Below are 10842 nucleotides of genomic sequence, written 5' to 3' on the forward strand. Positions count from 1 at the left end.
AAAACATTTTGGCTAAAGTCAGAATATTTTGATCTGGAAATGCCGCTGCAGTTCCTCAGAATAAAACTAATATTTCAATTCTTCTTATCAGGAGTCTAGCGTGCTTTTCAGAGAGTATCTCCTGTGATGTGTAACTTTCCCTTCTCACTGAATGCATCTTAGCAGGCGTTCCATATCATTATGCATTATAGGAAAACTCAGTGACCCGGTCCTTGAAGTGACTGGAAATGTGACATATGGACTACAGTTCCCATGAAACACTGTGACAGTAAACATTGGTATATTTGGATGGGGAAAAAACCCAACATTCTTGATGCAAAGAAAACATAATGCTCAAAGATTCACCTAGCTCTAATCATAAGTTGCCACAGGAAAAACAATGTAATTGAGAAGAGTACATTTATTTTAAAGTGGGATTTCTCATATTTAAAATGATTTCAATGAGAATCTGTTATGAAATCTACATTCCTTTGAGAATACAGTAAAAATTAATTCTTCCACCTTAGTGATTCCCCTTCACTGAAGACACCTGTCCTGTGCTATAACTCTCACTTCCTAGCAGGAACCACTAGAACTTTGAGGTTCTATCATGTTGCATTTAGTCCTTTAAAAGCTACTTTTTTTAGTCACAGATTGCAATAACAGCTATGTTCCTAGAAGGAAAATTCTTACCAATATATTAAGTTCCCATAAATATCTTAAAATATCATAAAAGTACAAATAATTAAAAAATCTTTCTGAAAAATTGGTAAGTTTTTTACTACACCACCTTCATGAAAGTGTATTTTTCTCACAAGTTTAAGCTGGCATGATCCTTATTGCTCTGTGAAAATACTATGGGATAAAAGAATTTCGTATATCTTTGGATTTTTTCATATGCAGAACCACAATTTAATTTTTACTATTTTTTCTATAACTTTTAATAGATTAAAGAAGCTTTAATTCATTCTGGTGACTGCTTATGCATTTTGCACTAAATGATCACTTGAAATGTAAGGGAAGACTATTGAAAATGACAATTAAAACTGAGGCCTCTTTCCTGTCTTAAGGCAGAGTCGTCACCATGAGCGGAGTCCCGGGTACCTGGCAGTATGAGAGACCTCCCGTGGCCTCGCCTCTGAGTGGAAAGAAAGCGTGAGGTAGGAGAACCACAGTTCCCAGAGTGTGTGATCATAACATAATTAAATTGCATTTTGCAGTTAAAATATAAAGTAAATTTTAGTCTTTCTATCCAGATGAAAAACACTTCTATTAACCTGATAGCCTTTCTACGATGAGATGACTGGCTAGGTGGCTGAGGGGAGAGCAGTGGATATTGTTTATATCAACTTTAGTTACACTTTTGACACTGTCTTTTACAACATCCTCACAGAAAAGCTGATGAAGTATGAGCTAGATCACTGGTCAGCAAGCCGGATTTAAAACTGGCTCGACTCCTGGGCTCAGAGGGTTGTGATTAATGGCACAAAGTCCACCTGGAGGCCACTCACTAGTGGTGTACCCCAAGGTTACACTGTGCACAATACTGCTGAACATCTTTATTAATGACCTAGATGATGGGACAGAGTGCCTCCTCAGCAAGTTTGCAGCTGATACAAAACTGGGAGAAGTGGCTGGCACACCAGACGGTTGTGCTGCCATTCAGAGGGAGCTCAACAAGCTGGAGAAATGGGCAGAGAGGAACCTCATGAAGTTCAGCAAAGGGAAATGCCAAGTCCTGCGCTGGGCAGGAATAACCCCGGGCACCAGTCCAGGCTGAGGGGTGACCTGCCGGAAAGCAGCACCGCAGAGAAGGAGCTGGGGGTCCTGCTGGACGGCAATTGGAATACGAGCCAACGGTGTGCTGTGCCCTTGCGGCAAAGCAAGCAAAAAGCATTGTGAGCCACGCTGGGAAGAGCATTGCCAGCAGGCTGAGCGCGGTGATCCTCCCCCTCCGCTCAGCCCTGGTGAGGCTGGAGCGGTGTGCTCGGTGCTGGTCTCCCCAGTACAAGAGAGACATAGGCATACCGGGAGGAATCCAGCAAAGGGCTACAAAGATGATTAAGGGTGATAAGATGATGAAGCACCTGTCATACGGGAAGAGTCTGAGGCAGTTGGGACTGCTTAGCCTGGAGAAGAGAAGGCTCAGGGGGATCTTATCAAAGCTGATAAACGCCTGACGGGAGGGAGTGAAGAGGATGGAGCCAGACTCTTCTCAGTGGTGGCCGGTGACAGGAGAAGAGGCAATGGGCACTAACTGAAATAGAGGAAATCCCATTCAAGCCTAAGAAAAAACTTCTGCATTGCGAGGGTGTTTGAGCACTGGAACAGGCTTCCCAGAGAGGTTATGGAGTCTCCAGTCTTCAAAATCTCATTGAACAAAGTCCTAGGAAACCTGCTGTAGGTCACCCTGCTTGCCCAGAGGTGTTTGGACCAGAAAATCTCCAGATGTCCCTTCCAACCCCAGCTATTCTGTGGTTCTGTGAAAATCAATTTTTTAAACGGAAATAAGATACTTTTTGTGTTCCTTCTGGTCTTCCTTTAGGCTTATAAGTCTTTTGGTTTTGACTACGCAATAACTCATCCTCAAAAGAGAGTAGAGAGTGTCCCTCTCTCAAATTAGCCTACTGCTGGTCCCCTAATTTTTTTCTCTTCAGCGGGGGATGTGGGTTTGAATCTTCTTGCGCTGACAAAGGCATAGAATTCAGATCTCATGCTTTCCCGGCAAACAGCATAAAGAACGCAATCAGCAGTGTATTAAACAAAAGGGACAGTGACAACCCTCTTAGCCTTTCTGACCAGATTTTTTGATCAGAGGTGATCAAGTCATCTCTGCCACACTTCATATGGTCAGTACATATCAGTTATTCTCTACACAAACTGAATGCATAAACCGAAGAGGCCCCATAGGACTCCTGAACTGTTGATTTGTGGTTTCCAGCAGCTTTAGATGATGGGGGATGCTCAGCTGAGCTGAGACATTCAGCTCAGCCAAGATGAGAAGGCCTTTTTTTTAAACAACAGCAGAACTTTGATAATCTAAGTACTTTTATTAGTCAAAAGATAGCTGCCTATAGATTCTCACACACGCAAGTGATATATGAAAAGGCTTTGTAGACTTGAGCACTTATTTTCTGCCTAGGCAGAATAAATGTTTTTCTTGGAGCTAACCTTACCTATCTCAGTTCTGTATCTGTATAACAGGCATGACTTTGCCTTTATGGCTTATATAGGTGTTGTAAGGATAAATATTTTAATTAAAGATTTTAACTAACTCAGGAAGCACAGCTTTGGGGCACAAAAATATCCAAGATACAATCTATTACGTTTTCATGTGTAATAGCACCTGTAGATTGTTCCGGAGGAAATTCCACTATTCTGTGGTGATAGAGCTTAGAGACTATTGTAATGAGAGCAAAAAAATTATATTTATGTGCAAAAATAACCATTTCACCTTGCTGGTGCTTATGATCCCTTTTATCGGTTTATTTAGGAGCCTTCAGGTGATGAGCACATTTATTTCACAGGAATGTCCTCAGGAAACAAAAGCATCCCAGATGCTAACACAACTGGCAGTGCATTCATACAGCTAGCCTCTCACAGACACACAGGAAAGCTCACCATATTTTATGTTTTTTAAAAGGCTTTATTTGTGGAAGAGATTAATCAAATAATTATAGGCAATGAATGGAACAACTAATATGCCAAGAGAAAAAGCGATTGACTGTTCCATTGAGGAAGAAGATGTGATACCATCTGACACCCCGTACTGTAGCTAACTGATATCACAATACAGGAAAAGAATAGCAAGTATTCATAATGACCAGTGTGGGAGCACAGCATATGCTACTGTTTGTCTGCATGGTTATTCACTGAACAACGAAAAATAAATGAATAGTCTCAACAAACATTTTGACCATTCAAAAGCACTAAAAAGATTCTTAAAAAATTCACAGTGACCAAGGGCACAAAAACATTACAGGCCCTCAGGCCAGTTATTCCCATCCCCATGCTTTCACTTCTGCTTTGTGTTTTTGGAGCTGCTTTGTGAACTCGGTCAAGAAATTCATTAGGTTATAAATGACTAGCAAACTACCCAGTTGAAGGAGCATTAAAGAGGGATAGCATGTGTGACTGGTGGGCAGGAGGATGGCTTGGAGGCTATTGAAGCTGGTTTGTTGCTGAGAGAAATGTTCTTCAAACTGTAACTTAAGCCATCAGTTCTGTTCTATCTCTTGCTCTCTATTCGTTCATCCTCCTTGCCATTCATGCCTCCTGCAGTTGTGGCCAAGTAAAAACGTTAGTTGCCCAACTGGAATCGGTAAGAACTGGATTTTTGTTGGTGGTAGGTTTTTTTTTTTTTTAATTCAGTTTTCCCTAGTCGGCTTGTGGAATGTATTTCAACAGATGGTCATGGAGTTTTAAATGCTGTGAGTGGATTTTTAATAAGACTGACTAATTTTATGATCATTGCAGTTCATGTGCACTCAGCATTCCCACTGACTTCAGCAGGAACAGTTGGACATGCAAAAAACATCAGATTGCACTCAACTGATTTGACTCTGGCCGCCTAGATAAATAAGGGAATTCTGACCTCATGCTCAGGACTGTTACAGTCAGGTAAGCTATTTTCCTCCTTTCAATTGGTTTAAATGTATTACGGGGCATCAAGTATTGGTCACAGCTGGAGGCAGAATGTTAAAGTAGTTGTCTTATTAGCTGGGACAAACCCCACGTTTCTTAAAGTGGTTTGATTTGCGGGTAGCCCTAGATTTTTCCTTCACCACATAAGGAAAAAAAAATCCACCATCACTGTTAAAAACTATTGTTCATTTTTCTTTTTTCCAATCTGAGGATTTTCCCTTCTTTATATTCAGTGAATGAGATCAAGATGTCTCTTTGAAACCTTACGTGTTGCTGTCTCCAGGCCAGAAGGTGATATGTCATGGAGAGGTGGCCTACAGCTATGCCTTACAAAGCTGAGGATAGCTTTGTAGAAAAGTAGCAAAGTAGAAGCTATTCTTCCTGTTCTCAAGTACTCTTCCTGTAATGTTCCTGCAGCAGAACTACATTGCCTTCCTGCACTGTCTTCATATTGACAAGTTTACATGCCAGGCCATCTGTCCTGCAACAAAGCTCTAATTTGGTAAAGCTTTTGGTCATACTGAAAGACAGAGAGTATCTTCAGTGCACATCTCCCTGAACCAGCTGCTTAAAAAATTTCTATCAACAAGTTGGCAAACCAGTAGAGTACACTCGTTACCAAGAGAGTGCACCTTCAAATTTCTGTGCTACACATTTGTCGGGGTTTTCTGGAGTCTTGTTTACCACTGACAGGTGTAGTCTAGCAACATATTACAAAACTCCTTTTGGCAGCCATAGGAATATATTTCAAACAGGTTTTGTTTGATATCTACAAGAAATCTCTCTTTGGTTTATGTAATAAGACAAATGTATGCAAATCTATCCACCAGTCCTGTAAATTGTATGCCTAGAATCAGTAAGCAATACAGTAAAAGCTCACTAAGTTACATTTCACCTATCCACATATTCCATAAAACTGACATAAAAAACAATGGTTTCTTTCCCACTTCTCAGCAAATATGTGATAGTAGATACAATGCTTTGTAAGGTCTCAAATTATTACAACTTCCGTACTTTTTACAAAATATATGAACATTGTTTTTTTTAACAAAAATACTTCACAACATTTACTACTATACTGCAATGCATAGTATGAGCATAAATAAATAATTTTGAACTGCATTATAACAGTTCATAACTGCAACATAACAAAAATGTAGCTGTTGAGATGAATACATTGGTTTTGTGTGAGTGTTTCTTCATCTGCTCTGCAATTTTTCACATTTCAACAATTAATTGGTAATTACTGAATTATTATTCAGTCTCTTAGGATATTTTCAAAAGGGCCTATATGCCCAAGACTTAAATCTACAGCCATGGCCATAGAGCCCTACAGCCTAGCTTGGGCTGAATTCGCAACAGGTTACCACGCCGTTTTTTTCTAGCCCCCCCACTCTTGGGTGCCTGCTGCCAGGAGGATATACAACCCCAATCGGATCCTGGGCTGCTTAGGATGAGGACAACCAGGATCCAAGAAAATACATACACAGAGCAAGGTCACCCAAAGTAGCCGATACAAGCTGCGGGGGAAACAAGAGTGTCTTAACCCCTGCTCCTTTTCCTTACCTTGATCCACCCTGAGTTTTCCAGAGTTTGATACCATGTCCGCCCCACCTCACAAGACATGATGAAGGAGAAGCCACTTCTACTTCTTTTGTTTTTGTATTATGCTGATATATGGCCAGAGGGACTCACCTGGCTAGTGGGAGGTTTAGATTCATATTCCTGCTTTGTTAAAAAAGGTTCGAATCGGCAACTCTGTGTGAACCTGCCAGCCGAAGGAGGGTTCTTGGGTGGATCTCGCACTAGTTCGCCCCTTTCACGCTGCAGGTAGTATATAAGAATTAAATGGGATGGAAACAGCGGGGGGAAACACAAGAATTAGTAAGGCTGTCTTTCCTGATAGCTATGGGAGTTATTGGGAAGAAGAGAAGCCTGAGGACTACTCACTGCTCCAGCAAATGCTTACCACAATATATCTACAAATCTATATACATACATACATGCATATAGACTTGTGTGAGTCTGATAACCAGTGGCTACCGAATCTTGCTCACACACCATTTTCCTCTATGGCCTAATGTATGTTTATTATTCCATACAAAGCTTCAACAAGAAGGACTGAGAGAGATCATCATTCCCGAATACCTGTTAACATAATGGTTGGAGTTTTCCCCTGGAAGATGCAGGTTTGTTTATGCTCAGACAGAGAAAAGAATTGAACCCACATTTCCCATATGAATACTCTAATCAGCGAACCCATTTAATAGAAGAATGGAGCCAATCTAGCAGGCGTGCTCAGAGAACGCTTACTGGGACGGGTCCTGCTAGCGAGGTGTATAGGAGGCTGACTAGATGCCTAGCTACTGCTGCTCCTGAGTCTGACCCTTATTCCATGCTTTGATCAGGGATGATTCCTTCCTTCAGTGAATAAGGGTAACAGGCTGTTTTGCAATTGCAACCTGTAAGAATTGACCCCACTTACAGGATTTTTCTTTGCTGCAGAGACTGTAAGGGTAGACTGAGCATCTGCTGCATACTGCTGTTTTTTCCCACTATTCCTTTCAGCATATTTATTTCAAAATAGCTGTAAGAATTAGCATTGCAGCTTCAGCCTGGAAACTAGAGCTTGCCAACAGTTTCTGGTGGAATATCTTCCATTGTTCAAATGCTACTTTGCTGAAAACAAACTTTCCACCAGTCACTTTGATCTAAGAAATAAAACTAAAAAGGGCTTTTACTTTTCATTTTGAAATAGTTCTTTATATATATATATATATATATATATACACACACACACACATATATATTTATATAATTATAAAGGATAATACTAAATAAAATAAATTTAAATTGGAGAGAAATGTTTTGCTTTTATCACAACTATGTATGACTGCCTGGTTCACTAGGTATATCTGTAGTGCCTTTTTCAGAGGCATCCCAAAGTCGTTTGGAGGACTAGATAATCTGTTTCCTAAACTCGTCAAGCTTCGTCATAAAATCAGTTAATTGTTCTCCGCTATTTTTGCTAGAAGCTGTTCCAACACCTCCCACCAGTGGTTAGAAAGGTTCTTTTAATTTTTCAGCTGAAGTTTTTTCAGAGGAGGCTTATGCCCGTTCTTTCTTACGCCATCACGCTCCGAAACATAAGAACTTTAGCTCAGCTAGCTCTTTGGCATTTATCCTATCACTATATCTATAAAAAGCACTAAAATCCTTTAACCATTGTGTTAGGTTAAGTTCTTAGAGGATATGCCTACAGTAGTTTTCAGGAAGTTGTGATCTTCTCACACATCAAGCTAATTGAAAATATTCAGCCACATCAAAGTAATGTTAAGTCTAATATACCCACTGTCATAGAAGGACATATTGGCTTGCTTCCAACACTATATTAAGTCGTGGCTGCCGAGCTACAGATCAGTTTGGAGTGTGGAATGACAGATTTGTAGATGTATTTTTAATCTTCTTTTATAAAGTAGACTCTCCATTCTCCTGACCAACCTACCACTACTTTCCTATACCAGTTCCAGTTTGCTTTCAGAATTCTTAAACAAGAATGACCTGAGTTATATGCAATATTTCAAGTCTCACCAGGTGTTTACAATGTACGATGTCATTAATCACTTCTCCAGTTGAACTGCCTCTTATGTCCTAGGTCCGCATTTCCTTGTCTTGTTGCCACATCACATTTGTGCTTCACTGTCACCCTTCCTTCTCTTTTGTCATTTTCAGTACAGTGTTTATAAAGCAACGGTTTGTTTAAGTTTTTAAAAACTCTGTACTTCTGTTAACTTAGTCCTGATTTTTTCCTAGATGTACTTCTAATCTTCTTCCATATTGTTTGTGTTTTCCAAACTTCTTGTGAAACTTGTCTTGTATTTTGTTACTTTTTATGCCAAGTGAAATAGTGAAAATATGAAATTAAACCAACCTAAAGCATTCCCTTTTAGGACAACCTGTAGCAGTCTTACCATTAGTCACTACCTTATCTACAGCAGAGTGTTGGTAGGAATGCCTTCCAAATTCTTTCTAAAAGTCACAGTCCTCTTGTGTTCAAGTTAGTGGGAAGGTAGTGCTCAGCTCACGCAGCACATTACCTGTATTCATTATAGGTACTAATTTTATTATTTTCTGTATAAAAATGATAGTTTACATTACAGTTCTTAATGTAGATTTGCAATATCATGCCCCAGTTCTCTCCAGAGTAGATCTTCACGCTCTCTTTATTTGAGCATACTAATATCTTTAACTTTGCATCACTGAGATGTACAAATATTCTTTTTCCTGCCTGTGCAAACCCTCAGTCTCCAGCTTTTCCCTTACCTGCTCAATATTTTTATCTTTATTGAAAATTGATGTCAAATTTTTATTCAATTTTTAAAGTTTAATGATGAGCCCCTGCTGATTTTGTTCTATGGAAAATTAAATTTATCATATTTGAGTTCTATTTCAGAGCATCTGAATTTCCATTAAAAAGTCCAATAGCTGTAAAATCTAAATAAAATTGTACCCTGTGTGAGCATGCCACTTCAAAAATGATAATTCCTCTTTGCAGGAGGAAATGTACAGAATTTTGTTTGAATATCATTTTGTGATCCAAAATATTTGGAAAACTTCAGGGATATAAAAATCTTACAGATTTTTATAGAGATAAAACTAGACAGACAAGCTAGTACCAAAATGTGCAATGCTCATATAGATTTTGTTAAATAAAAGAGTGATACCTTCTAGGGAAACCTATTTCCTCCATTAAATGCTGGCTATTTCATAATCAGCTAATCAGCTGACAATACCTGCAGAGGAGAGATGGCAACAATATTTGATTGTTTCCACAAACCTATCTAAGCCCAGAATTTACAAGGTAAAGGCTTTGAAGTTGAATAGCAATCCCTCGAAACTTCTAGTACCCAGTTACAAACCAAAAATGTTATTGGCAATTCTAAAAAGTGATATAGAAAATATTCAAATCATTCCGCAGGGTTTCAGCTACATATCTTACATAGACTTCAGTGGGAACCACGCAGTGAAATCCCCACTTATTGCTTTGAAAATGTACCCCTTAGTGTTTCGTGTCACGCTGAGAGACAGAGCAGTGATCCAAGGTCCAGATCCCCAGCAGGTAGCAGTACATACAATGTGCTGGAATCCTGTAAAGCACTACTGTGTTAAAATATGCAAGCTTTAACTTAAAATGACAGAAATCAAGGGCATTCCCAATTAAGGTTCCTAAGAGGCTCTTCCCCTTTGTCCCATTCAGTGACGGCCATACCTTTAGAGCTCTAACATGTAAAGTTTTTTTTTTTGTCTTCTTCCTTTTCTCTTTCTGTTTTGCCCTCTATATGACCTCTCTCCTAATTGGAATATATCTTGTTTTTCGATAATAGAATTTCCCCAGGAGATAGTCAATTTTTAGAGCTGAAAATTAATTTACAGACGTTGCTTGATTGCGTGTGTCAGATATGTTTGTCTTTACTACATACTGACCTTCTCCTCCCCTCTCCCTTTATGTCTGCATAGCTGGGAACTTGCTTCAGAGTCTGAAATCATGCCTTTCCACTTTGTGAACTAGGTATTTGTGTCATACTTTTCATGTATTGTTGTTTGCATCTCGATAGTTCTCCCGCAGAAATGTTTCCCAGTCAAAAGATCTGATTTTCTAGCATTTCTTGCATAGCAACTCACGGGACGGCAGTCATTCTGATTCTGTAGCAGTTTCCACTTCATGCAGGTTTAAACGCATGAACAGGACCAATATCAACCAGATTTACATTTGTGTCTTGCACTTTGATTCTTCAGCTTGGTCCTGTTCCTAGTGCCACAGGACCTCTGTCAGCTGTCTGAAGGAGGACTTAGGGGTTAAAGAGATAGGTCTGTATGGTTAGCTGCTACACAGCATGGGTATAGCAAATGTGTTCCCTTCCAGTTAATCTAACATTACTGAAAAAAGGCCTCTTCATTTCACGCGCTGTCTTAAGAAGAGTAACCTGAAAGTCTGTTTTTTTTTTTCATTTCCTCAGTTAGGACTTTTGATTTTCGAGTATAATATTGTATTTCTACAAAATATACAACGCAGAGCCTATCTTTTCCTCTATTCAGCTGATGATGTGCTAGAGCGCTCGATTTGAAATGAAAAGTTGAGCAAACACAGATGCTATTCAGAGCCATGCGTTCCCTCACATCTCAGGGCTAAGGATACTTATTCAATGTTGGTTTGATGAG

General features: G+C 39.5%; 1 long non-coding RNA gene across 1 annotated transcript; it reads left to right on the plus strand.

The window, feature by feature from the left end:
- The first annotated feature begins 1057 nt into the window (after positions 1-1057).
- LOC138065787 (uncharacterized) lies at positions 1058-5199 on the plus strand. The gene is made up of 3 exons (XR_011138857.1): positions 1058-1139; positions 4456-4599; positions 4857-5199. It is a non-coding gene; the product is annotated as an uncharacterized lncRNA (long non-coding RNA).
- The last annotated feature ends 5643 nt before the right edge of the window (positions 5200-10842 follow it).

This window comes from Struthio camelus, chromosome 1 (genome assembly GCF_040807025.1).
Source record: "Struthio camelus isolate bStrCam1 chromosome 1, bStrCam1.hap1, whole genome shotgun sequence".
NCBI classification, from domain to species: Eukaryota; Metazoa; Chordata; class Aves; order Struthioniformes; family Struthionidae; genus Struthio; species Struthio camelus.